This window comes from Cucurbita pepo, chromosome 10 (assembly GCF_057944985.1).
Source record: "Cucurbita pepo subsp. pepo isolate OVF chromosome 10, ASM5794498v1, whole genome shotgun sequence".
Lineage (NCBI taxonomy): Eukaryota > Viridiplantae > Streptophyta > Magnoliopsida > Cucurbitales > Cucurbitaceae > Cucurbita > Cucurbita pepo.
The window spans coordinates 15,962,316-15,989,531 of NC_141807.1; the positions used below are offsets into that span (position 1 = coordinate 15,962,316).

The 27,216-nt window shown below is 34.1% G+C and overlaps 3 non-coding genes across 3 annotated transcripts; 1 reads left to right on the forward strand and 2 right to left on the reverse strand.

Annotated features, from left to right (window-relative positions):
- Window positions 1-6,246: 6,246 nt before the first annotated feature.
- Window positions 6,247-6,318, reverse strand: TRNAQ-UUG (transfer RNA glutamine (anticodon UUG)). The gene has a single exon. It is a non-coding gene; the product is annotated as a tRNA-Gln (tRNA).
- A 5,204-nt stretch (window positions 6,319-11,522) lies between these two features.
- TRNAE-UUC (transfer RNA glutamic acid (anticodon UUC)) lies at window positions 11,523-11,594 on the forward strand. The gene has a single exon. It is a non-coding gene; the product is annotated as a tRNA-Glu (tRNA).
- A 2,840-nt stretch (window positions 11,595-14,434) lies between these two features.
- TRNAF-GAA (transfer RNA phenylalanine (anticodon GAA)) lies at window positions 14,435-14,507 on the reverse strand. Its single transcript has one exon. It is a non-coding gene; the product is annotated as a tRNA-Phe (tRNA).
- Window positions 14,508-27,216: the final 12,709 nt, after the last annotated feature.

Below are 27,216 nucleotides of genomic sequence, written 5' to 3' on the forward strand. Positions count from 1 at the left end.
AAAACAAAGATTGAAGAAGATGTGATTCATGCCATGTTTTAATTTTTATTCTTTCTTATTTCTCAAAGATTAAAAAAAAAAAAAGTTATCATCTCTCAAGTATGGTTCGTTATTTGATTATTTTCTATTGAGTGAATTTTAAGTGAAACACACTCTCTACCCCAAGTAATTGCAAGATGCAAGTTTCACACTAAGAGGAATCAAAGTCCCAAGTATCAACGTCCTTTAAGTGTCAATTTTTATTCCCCATCTCAACATAAATTAAACTTATTTTCGTGAAGATATCTATTTATAAAAGCAAAATATGTCAGAGTCACGAAAATAAAAATGAGATATAGATACGAGACTTAAATATGATACCAAATAGATAGGGTAACTCTTAGGATTAGATTTGATTGAGTTGTTTGGATTAGATTTTATCTAGTTATTTGAATTAGATTTGATTTAGTCATTCTTCAATTGGATGAGAGATTTCTCCCAATTCTTCTGATCTTTACAGTTTTCTTTTTCTGTTCGTAACAGTAACATGTCATTCTTAAAAAACTAGACACCGATGTGACAATGATACATTAATTAAAAAGAATTATTTCAAAAAATTTATCAATTTTATATTAGAAATAAATTCATATAAATAAGTTCATATATTTGTATACTTAAAAACAAGCTTAATGTACGTTTCACTCTCAAAATATATTCAAAGTCAAGTGTCTGATACGATGGATTATAACTTTGTAATGTATCCATTGTATTAACAAGTGTTCAGTAATAAATTATAATTTACCATATATATTATATTTGATATTTTATTATAAGGCAAATATCTAATATTTGCCTTATTACTATAGGTATCCTTTTATTGCTATTTTCATTTATTACTATTTTCATATCCTTGTAATTTATTTGATTATAAATAAGATAACTTTCGCACCATTTAGGTGTGGTGGATTCATCAAACATTATCATGGTATCAGAGCCATTTTGGTTTAGCAACTCGTATCCTTTCTTTTCAATGGCTTTTGAAATCTTCCACTGTTCTTCCCCACCACCATTGCTGGATTTGACGCCGCAGGGGCAGTCGTCATGGCTACCACATGCAGATCCGACTGATTACTCTTCGGCTCCACCCTTTTGACCTCTCAATCATCCTTCGCCATACTCTGTACATACAACCTCACCTTTTCCAAACATAGCCTCTTTCATTTTCTTCCCAATTTTTCCTTCATCCTTCATCCTTCACAGAAACCCTAATCTTAGGATGATCATTAGTGTTCTCTTCAGAAATATATGGAATCTCGACAAGCCCATCAACCTTTTGCAGAGATTTACCTTCGGAATCTAGGTGCCGCACTGGCCTCTTCGCCAACAAAGTTGCTGCCTCCCTTCCTGCCAAAATTGGCTCCTTCGCCCAATGTGGCGACTCTTCCGACTGGCCTTCTCGCCAAAATTGGCTCCTTCGCCCAATGTGGCGTCTCTTTCGGCTTCAACATTGTCTTTGTCCCTTGCTCTAGGTTTCCCCTTCTACTTCTTGGGGTTAGACATATTCTCACCAAAGCCAAGGCAACATCGTCGCTAAGCGACAATCCCTCTTCATGGGTTAGACATATTCTCGCTGAAGCCAAGGCAGCATCGCTGCTGAGCGGCGATCCGTCTGCAATTTTCGATGGCCAAGAAAGTGTTTCTCTACGCCTCCTCTGAACCAGGTTTTTGACATCTTCACGAAATGTGTTTCTGATCCTCTTTGAATTTTTTTGATCCAAGCTTCACGTTCGTTCAAATCCGACGCTCAGCTTGCGGTGGGGTGTTAAGAATATTTAGTAATAAATTATAATTTACCATATATACTTATTACCATAGGTATCCATTTATTGTTATTTCCATTTATTAGTATTTTCATATCCTTATAATTTATTTGATTACAAATAAGATAACTTTGACACCATTTAGATGTGGTGGATTAATCAAACATTATTAGTTATTTTTTAACTTAAAATGCTTATAATTCAATTTATCTTTGTTATCAACAATAATTATCAAATAGTATATAATTTTGTCCAAGTAAGGTCGATTCTCATTCCTTGCATGATATCATAACACAAAATCGAGCGGAAGGGTTAACAATAAATTGATAGCAAAAACCCATTCGTCGAACTAACTTATAAAGGAAGGGTTGGTTGGAAACCATGTCTATACTTCTTTGCTTTAATCACAAGTAACTAAAGATATATAAGAACAACAGAATATGGCATGCCCAGTCAAAACATAAAAAATTTCTTGCCATGTTATAGTTAATGAATAGGGTATGAACAAAGATCTGACGTCACACTTCATGATTGGAGACAAATACAGTGAGCTATGGTCGTCCATACCGTCCTTTGGTCCAATTATGTCAAGAAAATGTTGCAGCAAGCAAAGAGTTTTTAATAAGTTCGCTATTGCAAAGAGCTCGGTTTAAGGCTCAAATGTCTCTGATGTGAAAGGCGCACCAATTAAACGAGATTTAAGTAACCATGAATAAGACACATGATACAGCTTGTAAATGAAACGATGTCCATGACTCTTGTTATTTTCTTCCACTACAAACCTTCTAGCCTCTTGCACTTTTTTGTCATTGACATCCTTAATTGAAATTTGAATTGAAGGAAACACTTCTCCACAACTCATTATGGAACACCTTTGATAGATAGTTTCAACCGATTTACTTTGCCAAGGAATACTTTAAAATTCGATATTTATAGTTGAACGCTACTTAAATTGATGAAATGAAATCTTACAACAGAGGTTAATAAATCGTTTGTCTATTAGAAGAGAGCTTGGAATTAAATTCTTTATAGTTAGGATAAGAAACAAAATATACTTTTTAGTTTTAAAATAAATTAATTTTTTAGTTTTAATTTTAGTCCCAATAAATTAATTTTGATGTGGTGTTATGTATTTTAATAAAATTAATATTAACTTAATCAACAAAAATTTGTATTTTTTTTAAAATTATAATCTAAATTAATAAAAATACCATTGAACTTTGCACTTTAATCTAAAAAAAATACTCATAATTTTTTTTAAAAAAAATACAGTTAAATTTTCCAAAAAAAAACTTCAAAACTACTCTTTTAACTTTCAAAAGTGTTTAAAAAAGATAGATGGGTAGAAGATTGTGTTCATGGGGAGAAAATTGAAGGTTATTTTAGGGGAAGGTTTTCAAGATCAGTATAAGATCCTCAAAACATAACAAGAAGTAATCTCCTAGCTTATGGTCGCGATTAAGAACCTAGTAGGCTACTTACTAAGTTTTACTCACTCCATGTTTATCATTTTTTTTCATGTAACTAGGAGTTGGTCATGGATGAGAGCGGACTTTGGAGTGTGGGCCATGAACTAACCTCTGTTTTTTATCTAGTATTTTTTGTTCTTCTTTTGAGTCTCCATCTTATTTTGTGTTTGTAACGAGTATGTATATGTAACACCCCAAAAATGAAGGAAATTATCTTCCATAAGAATAAGCCACTCATGAAAGACCCAAAGCATAGAAAGGAAAAAAATTAAAGGATTAAGCAAGAACAAAGGACTTACTCAGGTCACCCGCGTACCTTAACAAGTGATTGCAAGGAGTTAAAAGGCCTTTTGAAAAAGATTGGAAAGGAAAAACTAAATACAAAGGGCAAAAAAGTCATTTTATCAATTATCAAGAATCTTTCCCGATTTGTAATTCCTTATCTAGAAGGAATCTCAAGATTCAGAAAAAGGGAAAAATGATAAAAGAGCGATGAGAAATTTGTAGAAAAATTATGGATTTTTAGAGAAAAATAATAATAAAATATTTAGAAAGTGGCAAATTACCAAAATACCCCTAGAAGACTGGATAATTACAGAAATACCACTCTAATTCGAATCAGAGCATCTACCATGACCATCCGGGAAAAATCTTTCGAACTCAAATCTCAACCGTCAGATCTCGTCAAAAATTTGATATGATCTAGAACGAACACCCACGAATCATCACGTCCAACGACATGTATTCAAAGCCAAGGTCGGTAAAGCTATGATCGGAGTTGATATCTTCAAAAAATTATCCATAAAGTTTGAACTCTAAATAACGAAGATTCTGGAGCTCTCAATGTCAGTTTAAGCTCCTCCTATAAGGTCGGAAGTAGGAGCAACAATACGGAATAAGAATCGAGAAAGTTCAATCCCCCAATTGAAGGCAATAAGCATTTAGATGGTGGATCTCCTACTCTCAGATTTCTTCCAAATTCGAGAGCAATCCTCCACCATTTCTCTTCAAACTTTTAAATAACGAAGAATCTAGAGCTCTCAATGTCAGTTTAAGCTCCTCCTATAATGTCTGAAGTAGGAGCAACAATACGGAATAAGAATCGAGAAAGGTCGATCCCCAAATCGAAGGCAATAAGTGTTTAGATTATGGGTCTCCTACTATCAGATTTCTTCCAAATTCGAGAGCAATCCTCCACCATTTCTCTTCAAACTTATTCCTACAGTTTCTCAACAAGATTACCCACAAGTTCTATGAAGGAATAGAGTGCTGAAAGTGCCCAGAAACCATTCCCCCAATTCAATCCGCCATTGAAGAACTTCAAGAAAAACTTGGAATCCAATTCGAGGATACATGATGACTCGTCAAGCAAGAATGATTCCAATCAGTTTCTGCACCTCCAAGGAATGCTTCCATAGAAGACCACGAAGAAAAATAACCTCGAGAGCGTGCCAAATTGAAGAAAATAGGTTTCGAAATTAAATTGGGGATAAGAGTCAAAATTCCTATCTACGATCTCTTTTCCTTCAAATTAAGGATTCCTCTAGCTTCAGAGGAAGATGTTGAGTAAACTTGATGAAGGAATCGAGAGTTGAGACATCATAGAACAAGCTACCCATGAGATCGAAAATCTAGCGTTTCGAGTGAGTTGCATACCGAGAACAATTTTTGGAAATTAAGGTCCTACACTCAAAGACGTTCATCCAAACCAATTCCTTTAGCCTGAAGATAGGACATGGAAGGGGTTCAATGAAGAAATAGGGCCTTGAAACCCCTAGAATCGGCTACCCAATAAGAAATCCTTTGTTTTATCTCCAGCGATAAATCAGATTTTGGATGAACTTTGGTAACGAATATCTTAGGCTACGATCCACGAGAAGTTATCAAATAAATCCCTAACCCTTTCTTGTAACATCCATTTGTAAGTTTCACGAAGAAATCGAGGAGAGAAACGCTGTAAATGTGGCTATACAGGCCGAGTTTCAGATGGTGGCAATGCGAAAAATGCGCATCTTCTTCCTTTTCAGAGGAAGAAAATGATGATACGTCCAGTTCAACTAAACTGTCCAAGTCAACTCAAAATTTGACCTTTTCTCGAGTTTTCTCAGTAGATCTTATTTTATGAAATGTTGTATGAATCCTTATCCCGAGAGGTTATATAAGGTAATGAAGTTTGGGAGTTATTGGAAAACTTTAGTTAGCGAAACCAAGATATGGGAGAAAATGCTCATCACTGCCGCGAGGCCCCTATTTCTCTTTAGGTGGGATGCTTTGGTATATGTACCATGAGCAGGATTCCATGATGAACTTATTATCTCCCTCACCTAAATGAGATGCCCTGCACCACGATTTGCTAGCAGGATGCCACGATTATGACAACGCCACCTATGCACTCATGGGGAGAAAATTAAGAGTTACTTCGCAAGAGTTTTCATGGTTAAAATACGATGCATGACATGACAACCTCTAAGGTTTAGTTCCTGAAAACGAAACAAGAAGTCATATCCTAGCTCAAGGTTTAGACATGCTCCAAACAAAACAAGAAGTCATATCCTAGCTCAAGGTTTAGACATACTCCAAATTACCAACTATTTTCTGTAAGGGTCTATTTTATATGACATGAGAATAAATTCAAGATTTCAAGTTGTTTGGAGCAAGTTCGGAACCTAAAACTCATGCTAGTTATTATGGGTTCAAATGATATTGTTTGGAGCAAGTTCGGAACCGAAAACTCATGCTAGTTATTATGGATTCAAATGATAGCGGAGCGGAGCAAGTTCGGAACCGAAAACTCATGCTAGTTATTATGGGCTCAAATGATAGCGGAGCAAGTTCGGAATAACTCAAGAATGTTACACCTTATGCCTCGAGAAAATTTGTGTTTTCGCATCGAATGCTAGGAAACACCCTTTTGTTTTAAAATGTCTTGTGTTGTCGTTCCTTATTCTGTGTTTTCGCATCAAGGTCATTTCTTAAAAAGGTCCTACCGAGAGTTGAACCCAGGTCGTTGGATTCAAAGTCCAAAGTGCTAACCACTACACCATAGAACCCCTTGTAAAAATTGATTTTGGAATGGTTTTTCTATTTTATGCAGATTCCACAAGAAGAGAGATTCTATCACGAGTCAAACTCAAGTTATTGGATTCAAAGTTCTAGAGCTATTTTATCTAACTCGTTGTGATCTTGAGCACCTTTAGAGTGATTGCAAAAGTAACCCTCTAGTGTTGATTGAAGCCCTTGGAGAACATGTAATTTTATATATTTCTTATAATTAATTTATATATTGTTGTATATTACAAAGAAATTGAAATAATACTTTACATCCCAGTCTTTCTTTCTTCCGTGCAAAACTTAACAGGAAAACCATATTATTTCAATATTCACTCGAGAAACAAGGGGTGAAAACTATATTATTGCAAACCCTCCATTATTGCTTCTACTTTGCGTCAAAATGCTTACACTAAATCATGTTACTAACTAGTTGGTTTGGTTCGGTTCAATTCTTGGGTCCACTAGATTGAATTGACCTAGCTCAATTAAACTCTTGAGAATATAAAAATCATAAGTTTCTTAAATTAAGTTAACCGGAAAGTTTAACACCTAATTTTTTTAGAATGTTTAGCTTTGTGTCTAGTTGATCTCTAAATGCTTAGAAGTATCTAATAAGACTTCTATTTAAGGAACTTTTCTCTATAAAAGATGTAAGACTTGAGGTTTATTATTAAGGAATTTCAAATGAGTGATTTGACATAGGACAAAATATTTATTTGTTTCAAATATCTTATGTTGACCATTCTTTTTTGTCAAGTATTTTGAATATTATCATTGTGAATTACTAATGGCATTAGATTGAACCTCATTAATAACAATATCCCAAAACTCAGGTAAAGATGACATCAGAATTAATACTTTAATTTCATCTTCAAAATTTATTTTCACTTAACTCAGTTGATTGATAATCATAATAGTCACCCGTGCACAAATATTTACAACCTTAAAAGGTAAAATTATAAGGAGTACAAGAGAAAAGTGATTAAAACCTACAAAAGTGATTAAAACCTACAAATATTTACAACCTTAAAAGGTAAAATTATAAGGAGTACAAGAGAAAAGTGCTTAAAACCTACAAATATTTACAACCTTAAAAGGTAAAATTATAAGGAGTACAAGAGAAAAGTGCTTAAAATATTTCTATTACTCAGTTGACTGATAATCATAATAGTCACCCGTGCACGAATATTTACAACCTTAAAAGGTAAAATTATAAGGAGTACAAGAGAAAAGTGCTTAAAACCCACAAATATTTACAACCTTAAAAGGTAAAATTATAAGGAGTACAAGAGAAAAGTGCTTAAAACCCACAAATATTTACAACCTTAAAAGGTAAAATTATAAGGAGTACAAGAGAAAAGTGCTTAAAATATTTCTATTGATCACTTATAAATATTTACAACCTTAAAAGGTAAAATTATAAGGAGTACAAAACCTTAAAAGGTAAAATTATAAGGAGTACAAGAGAAAAGTGCTTAGAATATTTCTATTGATCACTTATGGCAGCACCACACAAATGAGGGTAACATTTTTTTATTTCTCTACCATATTATATAGCGGCGCTAAGACCACACTATTTTCTTAATGATTTCTTGGTTCTTGTCCGAGAATAGTGGTGCTAAGTTTTTAACCATGTTCATAGTGGGTGCTTGGATACCACACTAGGACTTTGGAATAAGGTTTGGAATCGGTAATTATTCTTATTTCTTTTCCTTTAGACACTCGATGGTCGGGAGTAAATCGAACAAAGTGTCTGTCCAAAATAAAAGGGCCTAACCAGATTCGAATTGATGACCTCTTGATCTGCAGTCAAATGCTGTACCACTAAGCTATGGACCCATTTTATATGATTTAAACCTTAGTGACCCCTTCTATAGAGTGTCAGTCCAAAAGTGTAAAAAGTGTCTGTCCAAAATAAAAGGGCCCAACCAAGTTCAAACGGGTGATCGGTCAAATTCTCTACCACTGAGCCATGGATCCATTTTGTAGGATTTTAACATTTGTGACCCCTTAGACATAGTGTCGGTCCAAAAAGTGTAACAATTTTCTATCCAAGATAGAAGGGCCCAACTAGGTTCGAATTGGTGACCTCTTGATCTGCAATCAAATGCTCTAACATTGAGCTATGGACCCATTTTGTATGATCTCAACCTTAGTGACCCCTTCTACAGATTATCGGTCCAAAAGTTACCCTACCGAATCGGCTATGAACCAATTTTGTATAAATTTGTGGATTGCCTATCGGGAATTAAACACAGGTCGTTAGATTCAAAGTCGAAAGTGCTAACCACTACACCATAGAACCACTTGTTAAACTTTATTCTGGCAGCGATTTTGATAAGCACCAACAACACTGGATTTTGCAAAGCTAGAGGTCGCAGTATCCTTAGAGACTTTCACAAGGTGTTTTCAACTTCTTTTATAGGTAGTATCAGTTTGAGAAGACAGAGAAGACAGAGAAGAGAGACTTTGTTAGAAACTCTCCCATAGGTAATCTCGAAGGTGTTTTTAACTATAGGTAGAATTTTAAAATCAAACCACAACAAAACTTACTTCTATCTAGCAAAATTTTTTTTTTGTTTGAAACAAGATTATTCCCTTTTTTTTTCTAAAACTAAATTTGACTCTCGAATGCATTTTAATAGTTTTGTTCATTAAATTTTCTTTAAAATTTTTGGGCAGAGTCCAATGGAAATAGTATTTTTTTTTTATTACTATTTTGTAATTTGTATGGTATTATTAGAGGCTTTTGAATGAATATGATAATTGATTCTCTGTCCTCTTTGACAATTTTAGATACCTCCATATCCCATATTTGATGCGTCACGTTTCATTATGAGATCTGTCCTTCGGTCAATAAGACTTAAGCAAAGAGTTTATTTGACTAATGATTTGATTTTTTTTTGTTGTAGATATATCCCTTACAAATCAAGACTTTGTATTATTTTGAACACACTCATCAAGAAATTTGTAAATGTGCCTGATATCTTGAAGGATATAAGACACGTAATTGAGAGAACCTATTTTTTTTTTAAGTTGGCTTTTCTAGGATACGTCATCACCAAAGTTTGAGACAAAGACCATTGGATGGGTTTTAATAAGGCTCAAATAAATTTAAAATCCAAAAAAATGGATATGAGTTTGATATTATTTGATTTTGGGTATGGACACAACTAGTTGTTTTCTTTTGATTACATTAATGAATGTATGTAGATGTTTAAAGTGTTGACCTTAATGGTTTTAGAAAATATCAACACATCATCAATATAAACTATCGAATTTTTTTGAAAGGATTGAAAATATCATTCATAATCTTCTGAAATTCGGATGGAGCATTTTTTAGCCTAAATGGCATGACGTTCCTCTCATATTTTCTAAATTGGACATAAATGCTATTTTATATTTGTCATTTTAGGAAATTAGAATTTTATGTAATCCCAATTTCATGTCGAATTTTATAAAAACATTTGACTCTAAATTCTTTTTATCAAATCATTTTTGTTTTGGATTGGATATCTTATTTATTCTAAAACCTTAGTCAAAGGTTTGTAGTTAATTACCAGTATCAGAATTTCTGGTTTCTTTTCACCATGTTGTTAACCTAAAATGTCAGACATGACCACATGCTCTTTGAAGACTTTATCAGCTTCCTCTGCAAAATATCACCTAAAATGTCACAATATTTAGTGTTTGATGTTTTTTGACTTAACCCTAGGGTTCTATTTAAAGTGAACTTGTGATAATTTTTGTCAAATTATATATTTGAATACCTAATACATTAAGATATAATATCTTATTTAAATAATATTAAAATGTCGTAGAATATCATAATATATGTTTAACTAATATGAATCTCATTCAAATTTCTAATATATATTTTTATTTAAGTTTATGATACACATCAATTATTTTAATATTTAAAATATCAAATACGTTAATATGTTTTGATATTACACTTCAAGACTATAGGAACTTGCTGAGAGGACCTGAGAGTTACATTGGCCCACGATGCATCTCATGGACGATGCAAAACTATGGTGGCGCTTGAAGGTGAATTGTATAAAAAACTGGTCATGCACAAAAAAATCGTGGGAAGACCATTGATGGAATTGAAGCAATCGGCGCTCCCCTGGATGGGTTTCCAACCAAAGACCTAATGTTTGATGTTGACTCTTTTGAAGAAAGAGCCACAGGATCGAACAACAAGAAACGTGGCGGTAGCTCTGAGAACTCTATCACACACATAAAAAAACGAGTCGAAGAGTTAGACATTACACAGAAGATCTGGCTTTCATCGAGGAGACCTGAGTTTGATTCTCGACAATGAAATTTTATTTTCTTATTGCTTTTATTTTATAGTTTCATCTTTTGTCACCAATTATATTTAAACTTTACCTAGGTTTGAGAAGCACTATAATGGATGAGTTCAATAGTATCTTAAATTTAAAAGACTTTTATGAACTTGGTTTGAGAGGCACTATAATGGTCAAGTTCAATAGTATCTTAGATTAAAAAGACTTTTATGAACTTTGAACCTTTAATAGTGTTATGTCATAGATATTTGGTTCAATTTCAACAAGTGAGGTTGAGGTCATTCAAATGGTTAATGTGATAATCCGGTCATTTTCAAGGTCTCTTTTGTTGAACGCCATCATGGCTGAGATGACTGAGATGAGCACCAGAGTGAGTTTGATAAGGAGGGTCGTAGAGAACCACACCCCAAGCCAAGCTCATGTTGGGCTTCACAAATTGAAAATCCAAAAACAGAAACCCTTAAATGGGAACCGGGATGCTAACGAATTAAAAAGCTTTATTTTTGACGTAGAACAATACTTGAAGGTTACAGGAACTTGTTCATAGGACCTAAGAGTTACATTGGCCACAATGCATCTCATGGACGGTGGCGCTCGAAGGTGGATGATATAAAAAATGGGTCATGCACCATAAACTCATGGGAAGACCGTTGATGGAATCGATGCAATCGACGCTCCCCTTGATGGGTTGCCAATTAAAGACCTAACGTTTGATGTTGACTCTTTTGAAGAAAGAGTTACACAATCGAACAGCTCGAAACTTTGCGGTAGCCCTGAGAACTCTAACACACAAAGGGAAGGACGTGTAGAAGAGTTAGACATTAAGCAAAAGATCATGCTAAAACTCTTCAGCGATCTGACAAAATACTTCAGGACATCTACACCAAAAATCCATTGTCGTCCAGCGGTTAGGATATCTGGCTTTCACCCAGGAGACCCGGGTTCGATTCCTGGCAATGGAATATTATTTTCTTATTTCATTTTATTTTACAATTTCTATCTTAAATTAAAAAGACTTTTATGAACTTCGTACCTTTGTTCGAGTTATGTTATAGATATTTTGTTCAATTTCAAATGGTTAATGCGATAATTCAGTCGTTTTAGAGGTCTCTCTTGTTGAATGACATCATGGTTGAGATGAGCAGGTGATTCAAATGGTTAATGCGATAATCCAGTCGTTTTCGAGGTCTCTCTTGTTGAACGACATCATGGTTGAGATGAGCACCCGAGTGAGTTTGACAAGTTTGGCAGTAGAGAACCATACCTCAAGCCAAGTTCATGTGGGCTTAACAAACTTAAAATCCAAGAACACAACCCCTTAAATGGAAATCGGGATGCTAAGGAATTAAAAAGCTTTATTTTTGACGTAGAACAATACTTGAAGGTTACTGGAACTTGCTCATAGGACCTAAGAGTTACGTTGGTCGCAATGCATCTCATGGACGATGCAAAACTATGTTGGCGCTCGAAGGTGAATGGTATAAAAAATGGGTCATGCACCATAAACTCATGGGAAGACTGTTGATGGAATCGATGCAATCGATGCTCCTCTGGATGGGTTGCCAATCAAAGACCTGACGTTTGATGTTGACCCTTTTGAAGAAACAGCCACACGATCAAATAGCTCGAAACGTCGCGGTAACTCTGAGAACTCTATCACACACATGAAACGACGTGTCGAAGAGTTAGACATTACCTAAAACATCATAGTAAAACTCTTCAGCGATTAGACAAAAGACTTTAGGACAACTACACCAAAAATTCATTGTTGTCCAACGGTTTGGATATTTGGCTTTCACCTAGGAGATTCTGGTTTGATTCTCTAAAATTGAATATTATTTTCTTATTTCTTTTTATTTTATAGTTTCATCTTTTGTCACCAATTATATTTAAACTTTACCTCATTTTGAGGGGAACTTTAATGGTCAAGTTCAATAGTATCTCATATTAAAAAGACTTTTATGGACATCGTACCTATGTTAGTGTTATGTTATAGATATTTGTTTCAATTTCAACGAGTGGGGTTGAGGTGATTCAAATGGTTAATACGATAATCCGGCTATTTTCGAGGTCTCTCTTGTTGAACGCCATCATGGTTTAGATGAGCACCTGAGTGAGTTTGACAAGGAGACCCGAATTTAAACTTTACCTACGTTTGAGAGGCACTATAATGATCAAGTTCAATGGTATTTTAGATTAAAAAGACTTTTATGAACTTTGTACCTTTGTTAGTGTTACTTTGTACCTTTGTTTGTGTTACTTTGTACCTTTGTTGGTGTTATGTTATAGACATTTGGTCAAGTTCAACAAGTGGGATTGAGGTGATTCAAATGATTAATGTCACTTTATTTGATTCAAATTGTTAATGTGATAATCCAGTTGAATAGTTACAGGTTATTTCCAAGGTCTCTCTTATTGAACGCAACAAGGCTTGAAGGCCAACAAGGCTCAAATGATTGAGATGAGTACCTGAGTGAGTTTGACAAAATTGAAATAAAATCAAATAAAATTGAAAAAAAAGTTAGCCTTATGACACTTCCTTCAACTCGAACACGTAACCTTGAGATCTATAGTGACGCTCTCCCAACTAAGCTATCCCCACTAACATTAAAATTGAAAACTCATTAGTAAGGTATTTAGCTAATTCATTGATATTTTAAAAAGAAATAATCACTAATTTTAAATTGAATAGTTAGGAGTCAAGTTATGTGACGTGAATCAGGTGCGGTGAAACCGAGTTATCTTCGCTAATATTTGAAAAAAAAAATCATAAGTAAAGGTATTTCTGCTAATTCATTATTTATTGAAATTTTAAAAATAAATAATAACTAAATTTTTATTGAATAGTCAGCTTATGCAAATGGAAACAGGTGCGGTGAACATGGAGATTAAACAAACACGTCACCTTCAAATCTGTAGTTTGACACTCTCCCAACTGAGCTATCCCTGCTAACGTTAAAAATAAAAATTCATAAGTAGAGCTATTTCCACTAATTCATTATATTTTAAAAAGAAATAATAATCAACTATTCAAATCTGTAGTTTGACACTCTCCCAACTGAGCTATTCCTGCTAACGTTAAAAATAAAAATTCATAAGTAGAGCTATTTCCACTAATTCATTATATTTTATAAAGAAATAATAATCAACTAAACTATAAGGTGTTATAATTGCAGATCCCAAATAACATTTTTTAGATTCCATAGTCAAGTTGGTCAAGTTATGCAACTTAGTTAAAAATAAAAATTCATAAGTTGAGCTATTTCCACTAATTCATTATATTTTAAAAAGAAATAATAATCAACTAAACTATAAGGTGTTATAATTGCAGATCCCAAATAACATTTTTTAGATTCCATAGTCAAGTTGGTCAAGTTATGCAACTTAGTTAAAAATAAAAATTCATAAGTAGAGCTATTTCCACTAATTCATTATATTTTAAAAAGAAATAATAATCAACTAAACTATAAGGTGTTATAATTGCAGATCCCAAATAACATTTTTTAGATTCCATAGTCAAGTTGGTCAAGTTATGCAACTTAGTTAAAAATAAAAATTCATAAGTAGAGCTATTTCCACTAATTCATTATATTTTAAAAAGAAATAATAATCAACTAAACTATAAGGTGTTATAATCGCAACTAAGTGATCCCAAATAACATGTCCAAATAACATGTTTTAGATTCCATAGTCAAGTTGGTCAAGTTATGCAACTTAGTCAACCTATACCAGTTGGATAAAAAACGTGACCGTATTTCACTAATTTTGAAAAGAATATTCAAATTATGCAACGTGAACCAAGTGCGGTGAACGTGGATCGAACACGTGACCTTCAGATCTTCAGTCTGACGCTCTCCCAACTGAGCTATCCCCGCAATCATTAGAAATGAAAATTTATCGGTAAAGATATTTTCGCTGATTCATTGAGATTTTAAAAAGAAATAATGACTAATTTTTTATTGAATAGTCAGGTTATGCAAATTGAAACAGGTGCGGTGAACGTGGATAAAACAAGTGTGACCTTCAAATCTTCAGTCTAACAATCTCCCAACTAAGCTACTCTTGCTAACATTAAAAATGAATATTCATCAGTAAAGGTATTGGGTACACTTCTTAAAATTCAACAAAAGGCAATAGTATTAGACCGAGATGCCAGATTTAAATCTCCCTTCTGAAAATTTTAACAAAAGGCATTGGGTACGCAGTTATAGTACGATATTCCACCCATAAAAAGATGGTCAAACAAAAATGCTCAAGCAAATATTGGAAGACATGTTAAGTACCTACCCCTTATGAAATTCGCTTATAATAATATTTGCCAAGCCACCATACAAATGGCCACATACGAGGTTCTCTATGGACGAAGATTTCGATCCCCTATCTTTTGGGAAGAAGGGGGGCAAACGAAAACTATTGGGCCAGAGCTGGTGCAAATTACCAACGCCGCAGTCCAGAAGATTAAAGCTAGGATATAAACCGCACAAAGCCCAGAGAAAAGCTATGCAGACCTAAGGCGCAAGGACATGGAATTGTAGGTAGGGGATCATATATTCCTAAAGGTAGCACCCCATGAGAGGGGTGCTCAGGTAGGGTAAAAAGGGGAAGCTAAGCCCTAGGTTTATCCGTCCCCTTGAGATATTAGAAAGGATTGGATTTGTGGCCTATAGAATCGGGCAATGCCCAAACTTGTCTGCAGTACATAATATCTTTCATGTATCCATACTACGGAAGTATACCCTAGATCGTTCGCACGTACTGGCTCATGAAACTCTCTTCTTGAGAGATGACCTAACATATAAAGAAGACCTGATTCAAATAATAGACAAGAAAGTGAAATGATTGAGAAACAAGGAAATCTCTCTTGTTAACGTCCTATGGAAGAATCATAGAGTAGAAGAAGCCACTTGAGAAACAGAAAGCAAACAAGAACCTTGTACCCTGACCTATTTTAGAATAAGCACTTTCGATGACCGAAAGTTTTCAAAGGAGAGTAGAATTTGCAACACTCACGGTCTCCAATAAGAGATGGTGTATAATCCCTACTAGGTTGTATTTAGAAGCAAAGAACAAGTAAAATTGAAAAAATATTGAGAAAATGGTACATTTTCTAATTTTTATAAACTTCCCGAATCATTAAATTTTTTATAGAATAAGAATTACAATGTGTTTAAAAAAGGAAGACTCTGATCGGAGAAGACTTTTCTAGCAGAAGATTCAGAAAAATCAAGAATGAAAGAGGTCCTGAAAGTGCTAGTAGATTTTCACACGAATTAGTCCATGTTAGGTTACCCTCTAATGTTTTCCTAAGCTAAAACCTCAACTCCTAAAGCCTAACCCATGACATTATGTATAAACCTAGGTTCATCAATAATCCATGTACCAAGTACCTAGAACTATGTGAATAACATGTTAAATAAGTTGGTAGGATCCATACCCATAAGTAACCATTATCTGCATTACGTGTGTACTCAAAGGCTCATATTCCTCTTTAGGTAGGATGTCATGCAATATGTATCATGAGCTGGATGTTATGATAGGCCTACCTTTCCCATCAGCTAAACGAGATGTCCTGCACCACGATTTACCAGTAGGATTACATGATTATGACGACACCATTCATGTGTTCATGGGGAGAAAATTGAAGGTTATTTTAGGGGAAGGTTTCCAGGATCAGTATATGATACATGACACGATGACCTCTAAGTTCTAAGATCCTGAAAACATAACAAGAAGTAATATCCTAGCTTAAGGTCGCGATTAAGAACATATTCTTGATTTACCTTGAATGACGTGTAGGACATATTCTTGATTTACCTTGATATTTCATATTAGTTAAGCTTTTTGTAAAATCACAATTACACAACAACAAAGATGAACTTGGGTCTGTTTATTATTTTAAAGAAAATTTCTTTCTCCATCTTATTCCTAATAACTCTGCAACTAAATTCATATTATGGTAAGAAACAAATTTTTTACTAGCAAGAAGTAGAATATGCAACTTTAACTAAAATTTCATCTAAACAAATTTTATTGCCATACAACATAGATGACAATTATAGCCTTCAAACAAAAACTAGAGTAGTTGTGGTGAACGGGATAGAAACTCTAGTGTTCATCCATAATATACAACCACTACCTAAATTATGACCTAAAAATTTGAAAACATAAGTTGTAGTTGAAAATTACATAAAACAATCCCCTAAATCCAAGAACTCGTGTCTAATTAGTAAATCCTAAACATAGAGTAATTGAAGCTCCACATCTTCTATTCTGTTGAATGAAATTTCTTCCTTTAAAAAAGAAATTTGTTCTTCCTTATAATTTAATACATTTATTGATTGAATAATTCTATTATTTTGAAGGTTATTTATAGGTTATTTATTTCACTTCATCAATAATGAGATGAAAGTGAAAATCCATACTCATCAATAATTTGACGAATGTGGAAATCCATAATCATCAATAATGTGATGATGGGAAAAGTGAAAATAAAGGTGAAAATAATAATACAAATGGGAAAAGTGAAAATAATAAAGGAAAAGATTCAAGACAAACAAACATGATGAGATATGTGAGGAGAAATGTTTCATCCTGACATATTTCACGAACGAATTTTTTTAATTTTTTTTACAAATAGTTTAACGACTATTCAGTCATTGATGATGATATCTACAAAGGTGGTTGAGAATCCAAAAATGGATTATTGAGATCATAAATCGTGTCTTCATCTTCTTCTTCTACAATAGAAGGAGAAGACGTCGAACCGACTGATGCGACCTCTTGAAGAAGCTTTTGAAAATCAGCTTCTGAAGTTGTCTGGGCTAATGCAGCGAGTAGCTTCGACTTTGAATTAAGGAATTCGGAGGTCCTCTTCTTGGATAAATCCTTAAGGTGGCCATTCTCAGATAGCCAGACCTTTACCGCTTTGATGTCTGCGTGGGTATAAGTATATTTACCCTACAATTTGATTTTGACAGTTTTGAAGACTTGTTTTATTTGGTCTTCGGTTTCTTTAATTTGAAAATTCTAAGTTAAAATCCAAGGAATTTGAAAGTATACGCAAAAGCGCATGGTTAATGGAAATGGGGTTTTGAATATATTTTGAATGAAGTAGTGGTACGATTCCGGTATTGGGACTGGAAATATATCTTTGGCTGATCCAAAGATTTTCCACCATTTGATAAACCAAAATGGGTAATGAATTTTATGAGCATTCTGGCAGAATTGAATAAACCACGAGTGCTCGTAATTTTAATACCAAATGACATTGAACCATGTCATCTGATAGTCTCTGTATGAGTAAGAATGAGGATCAAAAGGTTTTGAAAAAGTCTTCTCCGTGTATGGATCTTGATTCCAATACGTCGGGTTCATGACTTTAAAAATTTTTAATTTTGAATACGCGATTTTCGAAGGATCATCGCGACTCGGAATATGAGTAATTTCAACTGACTTTGTGTCGACTAGAATAAATTCATAAAACCTTCTGGTTTTATGAAGATCTTCTGGGATATAAAAGAATCCCGATGGATAGGTCCTGATTTCAGGAACTAGAGAAAATCGAACGGGAACAACCGCATCCGAGTAGGTTGAGGGTACAGAAGGTCCCTTTGAAGTGGAAGAGACAGTAGGTCTCGATGGAGTAACGGCAGATGGCCGTGTTGAAGAGGCAGATGGTCTTGCTGGAGTGATAACCTCCGCTTGTTTTTTAGAAAGCTTTGCTTTAGACTTGGTCACCAAGGTGAAACCAGCATCCATTGCATAGCTGTCAGATGTCATTGGAGTAGGTGTGCTTGAAGAAGCATTGGGCTTCTTCCAATTTTCGATCACTTTCTTTCCGGTCATTACTGGGAGAAGGAGATTGGTGTTGGGGAGAATTTTTCTTTGAGAGTAAGAACTCTCTTGAGAGGTAATCTGCCAAGGGGTTTTTGACCCCTTTTATAGGCAAAATTTGGAAGTCGAAGCAAGATGAAATGGCTTGCCATCTAGCAAAAATTTGTTTAGACACAAGATTCTTGCCATCTTCTTCTAAAACAAATTTAGATGCCCTTGAATCTGTTTTGATAACAAAGCTTTTGTTAATTAAATCACTTTGAAATTTTTGTACACAAAGTACTATTGAAAGTATTTCTTTCTTTACTGTTGAGTAATTTTTTTTAGTAGAATTCCATATTCCCGAATGGAAACGGACAATAGATTCTTTCTTGTCAAGGGACTGTTTCAGGATTCCTCCATATCCAATATCGGATGCGTCGGTCTCTACTATTAAACTAGCCCTTGGGTTTATCAGCGATAAACACAGAATTGACTTGACAAGGGATTTGATTTTTTGGACTGTTTTGATGTGTTCTTCTGTCCACGGCTTTGGATTCTTTTTTAGCCTTTCATAAAGTGGCTTGCAAATGGGTCTCATATTTTGAAGGAAATCAGACACATAATTGAGACATCTCAAAAATCTTTGTAGTTGGGTTTTATCTGTAATTTGGTTCAAAAAATTTGAGGCAGACTCCATGGACCTTTCAATGGGTTTAATTAGACCCAAATAAATTTCAAATCCAAGAAAACAGATTTTTGTTTAAAAAAGTTTAATGTTTGATTTATACTGCTACTTGTGGAGAGGGAATCTGACTAATGAATATTATTGTCATTTATAGCTTCTTATAGGATGGCGGTAGTCCGATGCATATGACGAAACTTCTTCACAATTGTAATATCTGACTAATGAATATTATTGTCATTTATAGCTTCTATCACAATAATATAAAATTTGGGGTTAAAGCCTATATGTGATTGAAAAGACCATTCACCACACGCTTGTAAATTAAATTATATCTACCACCTCTGAAATTTTTCATGGCAAACCTTCCAACAGCTTGCACTTTTTCGTCATTGACATCCTTAATTGGAACTAGATTTTAAGGCAAATCTTCTCCACGACTCACTTTGGAACACTTTTATAGATAGTTTCAACAAACTTACTTTGCTCGTTAATACTTTGGAGTTCAATATTTATAGTTGGAGAACGCTATTCAAATTGATAGGGTCGAATCTTACAACAAAGTCTAATTGAGCCTCCCTCTATTAGGAGATAGCTTGGAATCAAATTCTTTAGTTTGGACAATGGTTGCATTGTTTTAGTCAAACAACCGAGACTAGTGTATTACCAATAGTATAAACATTCTGTACGTCTATTTTCTTACATATTAACAATTGTATACAAATAATAATTAAATTTATGAGAAGAAGTTTGGATGGAGTTTTATTAAATAGGTCATCTTAAATTATATCTAAAAATATATAATATATTTTTTTTTTGTTTTTTACATTTAGGAGAACAAAACAAAGATTGAAGAAGATGTGATTCATGCCATGTTTTAATTTTTATTCTTTCTTATTTCTCAAAGATTAAAAAAAAAAAAGTTATCATCTCTCAAGTATGGTTCGTTATTTGATTATTTTCTATTGAGTGAATTTTAAGTGAAACACACTCTCTACCCCAAGTAATTGCAAGATGCAAGTTTCACACTAAGAGGAATCAAAGTCCCAAGTATCAACCTCCTTTAAGTGTCAATTTTTATTCTCCATCTCAACATAAATTAAACTTATTTTCGTGAAAATATCTATTTATAAAAGAAAAATATCTCAGAGTCACGAAAATAAAAATGAGATATAGATACGCGACTTAAATATGATACCAAATAGATAGGTAACTCTTAGGATTAGATTTGATTGAGTTATTTGGATTAGATTTGATCTAGTTATTTGAATTAGATTTGATTTAGTCATTCTTCAATTGGATGAGAGATTTCTCCCAATTCTTCTGATCTTTACAGTTTTCTTTTTCTGTTCGTAACAGTAACATGTCATTCTTAAAAAACTAGACACCGATGTGACAATGATACATTAATTAAAAAGAATTATTTCAAAAAATTTATCAATTTTATATTAGAAATAAATTCATATAAATAAGTTCATATATTTGTATACTTAAAAACAAGCTTAATGTACGTTTCACTCTCAAAATATATTCAAAGTCAAGTGTCTGATACGATGGATTATAACTTTGTAATGTATCCATTGTATTAACAAGTGTTCAGTACATGCCCAACACGTGTCAGATTAGTGACACTAAGTTATTTTCATGCTTTCTTTACACCCATTTAAAGTATTTTGAAAATTAGCATGTCAAATATTATAATTGACTAACTACAACTTCAATTTTGTGCTTAAGTATGGTTTTGACCCAAGAGAAATAAAATCCTTAATTTAGTACATGGTAGCAAAGATGGACATGAGAATGAGTTATTCTCGTATGGAAAAAAGAGATTTAACCTTAAGTTATATCTCATATCCTCCCCTAACCAATTATTTAGTTTTATTTAGTATGTTTTAGAAAGATACGTCCATCAATAGCAAAAAAATAATAAATAAATAAATAAATAAATAGAATAGATTAAATTAGCCAAAAGTAATGACTAACATAATTAAAAAAAAAAACATAAATGATGAATTGATTAAATTGGCGAATTGGTAACATAATTAAAAAAAAAAATGTAAGAAACACACCAAAGTAAGATTAGGAACACAAGTAAAAAAAAAAAAACAGCCAAAAATCAAGATTTGGAAAGTGTTAAACAGTTTTAACATATGGACATTTCAAGACTTTACTCATGCAATATTCCCATGAAATATAACACTACAGCATTATAAAATTTAGAGAAATGATTGAAATTGATGTCATGTTCATATAGGTTGACTTTAATACGAAGGACAAATCGAACTTTCTGAAGGATAAATTGGGGACACCAGCCTAAGCTAATCAGGTAGGTGGCCTTACCATCCGTATGGTTATATTTGATGTTGACTGTGCCGTGGTTCTGCAAGTGTCATATATATTGATATGTGTGAAATGTTTGTGAATCGATATGCTTATGATATGTTATAATATGTGAATTGTATGATAATACTTACGGTACCATGTGTTCAATGGTATATTTGAGATAGGATACGAGAAGGATGCACTAAACGTAATGTAACGATAGAAGTATGAGATGTTCATGAAACGTTATGGTTTGGTTACGTATCGAAGTGCTATGGGTATGACAGATTGATAAAAACGATATGGTCACGATGGATTCATAAAACAATACGATTAGGTTATGGGTAGAAAGGGATAGGATTATGATAGATTGATAGAACGATAGCGTTAGGATACGTTCCTGTAACGTTATGACTAAGGTACATTCAGGTAACGACACAACTATGATATGTCTAAGGACGTTAAGGCTATGATAAATTAGGGAAGGATATAACCACAAAGTTTTTACGATATGATATGATTATGATACGACATGTGGAGGACGGATATATATCCAACAAGTGTCAAAGAGGGACGTGAGAATAAATTATTCTCAAGCTTTCTTTACATCGGTAAAGAGTATTTGATAAGCTTTCAAAATTAAGGGTTTTCTTTTTTATTCTTCCTTCTTTCTCCCTTTAATGTTTAATTTTTTTTTAAATAAAAAAAGTTTAATGTGAGAATGAAGAAGTTAGAAAGGAGGAAGAAATGAATGTAATACTTTTCCGTCGGTAGGAATGGAAATGGTGAATGGGTCCTTGATGATAGTCGACCGCTATACTCTGGTTTTGGATATAAGTGATGATTATCAACAATATGAGTTGTGTCAATACCCCACCCTTATCAAGAGGAAGTAAAGTAGAGTAGAATAGATCAAGCGATCCATTTGTTGAGAGTACTGTACGAGAAGGACAAGTAAGAATGTTGGATATTACTACTCTTTCACATCTGAGGGATGAGTCTCATAGATCCAACTACAATATCAAAGAAACTTCAGGTGGTAGTGATTGCTTGCATTGGTGTCTCCGTGGTATCCCAGCCACACGTAACATGATTTTTCTTGCTCAAATATAGCTTCATTTGTCTTAAAAGTTCACTTTTGAGTAATCCTGGAAGGCTTCTTAATTTGCAGCCTCTTATGAAGATGATCACTCCGAGGTGGATTTGTTAGTGAAGATGCAATTATATAATCAGGTTTTTATATCAATGGTTCCATTTATATCTATAAATGAAATTTGTGGTGTATTTTTTGGAAATTCAACAATAATCATCGGTTACATGGTTACCATTCTAAAGAAATTCAACTTTCGACCTTTTGTGAATGCTCAAAGCTACTTGCAAAATACTGTCGATTATGATCCATAATACTCACCTGACTCAAAATTGAGGTTTGTTCATATTTGAAAATGTGACAAACCAAAAGACAAGATGCTAATTAATATTGTTTGTGATTGTTGTTGTGAATTCTTCATCTTTGAATACATAATTTTTCCATCTTTTAAAAATATTATTTTTTTAGTTCGGGCCTAATTTCATAATAGGCGATTGAATGACAATATTGCAATATTTTAAGTTACTTTTAAGCTTAAAGGTCGATGAATAAAGTAATTACAGCAAGTTCTTTTTATGCATCTTATTTTGATATAGCACATAAATGCTTCCTAATTATTTTATTTATTTTTTTATGAATTAGGTTATGAAGATCATTTGAATTATAAACGCTTTAATTCAAACAATATTTAATAACTAATCATTTTAATATTTATACTCAAATATACTAACAAGTACTAATAACACTAGTCTCAATGACTTAAAATACAACTATTATTTCGAAGTATAAAGAATTTAATTCCAACCTATTCTAATGGACAAACGCTTTATTAGACTCTATTGGAAGATTTCACTTCATCAATTTAAGTAGCGTTCAACTACAACTATAAATATCAAATTCTTAAGTATTCATGAACAAAATCGGCCTAACAATGTCTCTTGGAACTATTTACTAAAGGTGTTAGAATGAGCCTTGTGGAAGGGTTGCCTTTAGATGCTTTAGTACCAATTAAGGATGTCAATATCCTAGTAGTGCGGAATGCAGGAACATTCATAGTTGAAAAGAATAACGAGAATAGTGGGCATCGTTTCATCTACAAGCGTGTGGTGAACGGTCTGGTTGGTATGACCAGAGAACATCGTCCTCGTAGAATTTATATTATTATGATAGAAGTTATAAATAATGATGATATTCCTTGGTCTTTTATTACAAAGGTGCAGAACTTTCATTTTGTGCATGTGATATATCCATGGCCACCTACTCATAGCTCTCATCTTTTAAAGAAGTTCTCGAGTTCCTTGTCCCCAAGTAGCAATACAACTACTAGAATGCTATCTCTACTTATAATAAACCCTCTCTCTCTCGAAATATATATGTGTGTGTTTGTGGATGTATTACTCTCTTTTATTAATGAAATATGGCATAGTCATAATGATATTATGAGTATCTTTTCTATCCTTCCCTTTCTTATTGCTACATAAAAAATATAAAGATTATGAGTAAAAGTGTACAAGTAACAATTACTGTTAAAGATATTTAGTAATAAATTATAATTTACCATATATATTATATTTGATATTTTATTATAAGGCAAATATCTAATATTTGCCTTATTACAATAGGTATCCTTTTATTGCTATTTCCATTTATTACTATTTTCATATCCTTGTAATTTATTTGATTATAAATAAGATAACTTTCACACCATTTAGGTGGGGTGGATTCATCAAACATTATCATGGTATCAGAGCCGGTTTAGCAACTCGTATTCTTTCTTTTCAATGGCTTTTGAAATCTTCCACTGTTCTTCCCCACCACCATTGTTGGATTTGACGCCGCAGGGGCAGTCGTCATGGCTACCACATGCAGATCCGACTGATTACTCTTCGGCTCCACCCTTTTGACCTCTAAATCATCCTTCGCCATACTCTGTACATACAACCTCACCTTTTCCAAACATAGTCTCTTTCATTTTTTTCCCAATTTTTCCTTCATCCTTCATCCTTCACAGAAACCCTAATCTCAGGATGATCATTAGTTTTCTCTTCAGAAATATACGGAATCTCGACAAGCCCATCAACCTTTTGCAGAGATTTACCTTCGGAATCTAGGTGCCGCACTGACCTCTTCGCCAACAAAGTTGCTGCCTCCCTTCCTGCCAAAATTGGCTCATTCGCCCAATGTGGCGACTCTTCCGACTGGCCTTCTCGCCAAAATTGGCTCCTTCGCCCAATGTGGCGACTCTTTCGGCTTCAACATTGTCTTTGTCCTTTGCTCTAGGTTTCCCCTTCTACTTCTTGGGGTTAGACATATTCTCACCAGAGCCAAGGCAGCATCGTCGCTAAGCGACAATCCCTTTTCATGGGTTAGACATATTCTCGCTGAAGCCAAGGCAGCATCGCCGCTGAGCGGCGATCCGTCCGCAATTTTCGATGGCCAAGAAAGTGTTTCTCTACGCCTCCTCTGAACCAGGTTTTTGACATCTTCACGAAAAGTGTTTCTGAACCTCTTTGAATTTTTCAGATCCAAGCTTCACGTTCGTTCAAATCCGACGCTCAGCTTGCGGTGGGGTGTTAAGGATATTTAGTAATAAATTATAATTTACCATATCGTGGGAAGACCATTGCGGTGGGGTGTTAAGGATATTTACACATCAATCATTCAAATTGTATAAAAAACTGGTCATGCACCAAAAAATCGTGGGAAGACCATTGATGGAATTGAAGAAATCGGCGCTCCCCTGGATAGGTTTCCAATCAAAGACCTAATGTTTGATGTTGACTCTTTTGAAGAAAGAGCCACAGGATCGAACAACAAGAAACGTGGCGGTAGCTCTGAGAACTCTATCACACACAAAAAAACGTGTCGAAGAGTTAGACATTACACAGAAGATCTGGCTTTCATCGAGGAGACCCGAGTTTGATTCTCAACAATGAAATTTTATTTTCTTGTTTCTTTTATTTTATAGTTTCATCTTTTGTCACCAATTATATTTAAACTTTACCTAGGTTTGAGAAGCACTATAATGGATGAGTTCAATAGTATCTTAAATTTAAAAGACTTTTATGAACTTGGTTTGAGAGGCACTATAATGGTCAAGTTCAATAGTATTCTAGATTAAAAAGACTTTTATGAACTTTGAACTTTTAATAGTGTTATGTAATAGATATTTGGTTCAATTTCAACAAGTGAGGTTGAGGTCATTCAAATGGTTAATGTGATAATCCGGTCATTTTCAAGGTCTCATTTGTTGAACGCCATCATGGCTGAGATGACTGAGATGAGCACCAGAGTGAGTTTGACAAGGAGGGTCGTAGAGAACAACACTCCAAACCAAGCTCATGTTGGACTTAACAAACTGAAAATCCAAAAACACAAACCCTTAAATGGGAACCGGGATGCTAAGGAATTAAAAAACTTTATTTTTGACGTAGAACAATACTTGAAGGTTACAGGAACTTGCTCATAGGACCTAAGAGTTATGTTGACCACAATGCATCTCATGGACGGTGGCGCTCGAAGGTGGATGATATAAAAAATGGGTCATGCACCATAAACTCATGGGAAGACCGTTGATGGAATCGACGCAATCGACGCTCCCCTTGATGGGTTGCCAATTAAAGACCTGACGTTTGATGTTGACTCTTTTGAAGAAAAAGCCACACGATCGAACACCTCGAAATGTCGCGGTAGCTCTAAGAACTCTATCATACGACCAGAGAGTTGAGGGCTACAGGAACTTTCTCATGCGACCTAAGAGTTACGTTAGCCGCAATGCATCTCATGGACGATGCAAAACTATGGTAGTGCTCGAAGGTGAATGGTATAAAAAATGGGTCAGTCACCATAAACTCATGGGAAGATCGTTGATGGAATCGATGCAATCAACGCTCCCCTGGATGGGTTGCCAATCAAAGACCTAACATTTGATATTGACTCTTTTGAAGAAAGAGCTACACAATCGAACAGCTCGAAACTTCGCGGTAGCCCTGAGAACTCTAACACACACAGGGAAGGACGTGTAGAAGAGTTAGACATTAAGCAAAAGATCATGCTAAAACTCTTCAGCGATCTGACAAAAGACTTCAGGACATTAACACCAAAAATCTATTGTCGTCCAGCGGTTAGGATATCTAGCATTCACCCAGGAGACCCGAGTTTGATTCCCAACAATGGAATATTAATTTCTCATTTCATTTTATTTTACAGTTTCTATCTTAGATTAAAAAGACTTTTATGAACTTCGTACTTTGTTAGAGTTATGTTATAGATATTTTGTTCAATTTCAAATGGTTAATGCGATAATCCAGTCGTTTTCGAGGTCTCTCTTGTTGAACGACATCATGGTTGAGATGAGCACCCGAGTGAGTTTGACAAGTTGGGCAGTAGAGAACCACACCTCAAGCCAAGTTCATGTGGGCTTAACAAACTTAAAATCAAAATGAAAACTGGGATTCTAAGGAATTAAAAAGCTTTATTTTTGACGTAGAACAATACTTGAAGGTTACTAGAACTTACTCATAGGACCTAAGAGTTACGTTGGTCGCAATGCATCTCATGGACGATGAAAAACTATGGTGGCGCTCGAAGGTGAAGGTATAAAAAATGGGTCATGCACCATAAACTCATGGGAAGATTATTGATGGAATCGATGCAATCGACGCTCCTCTGGATG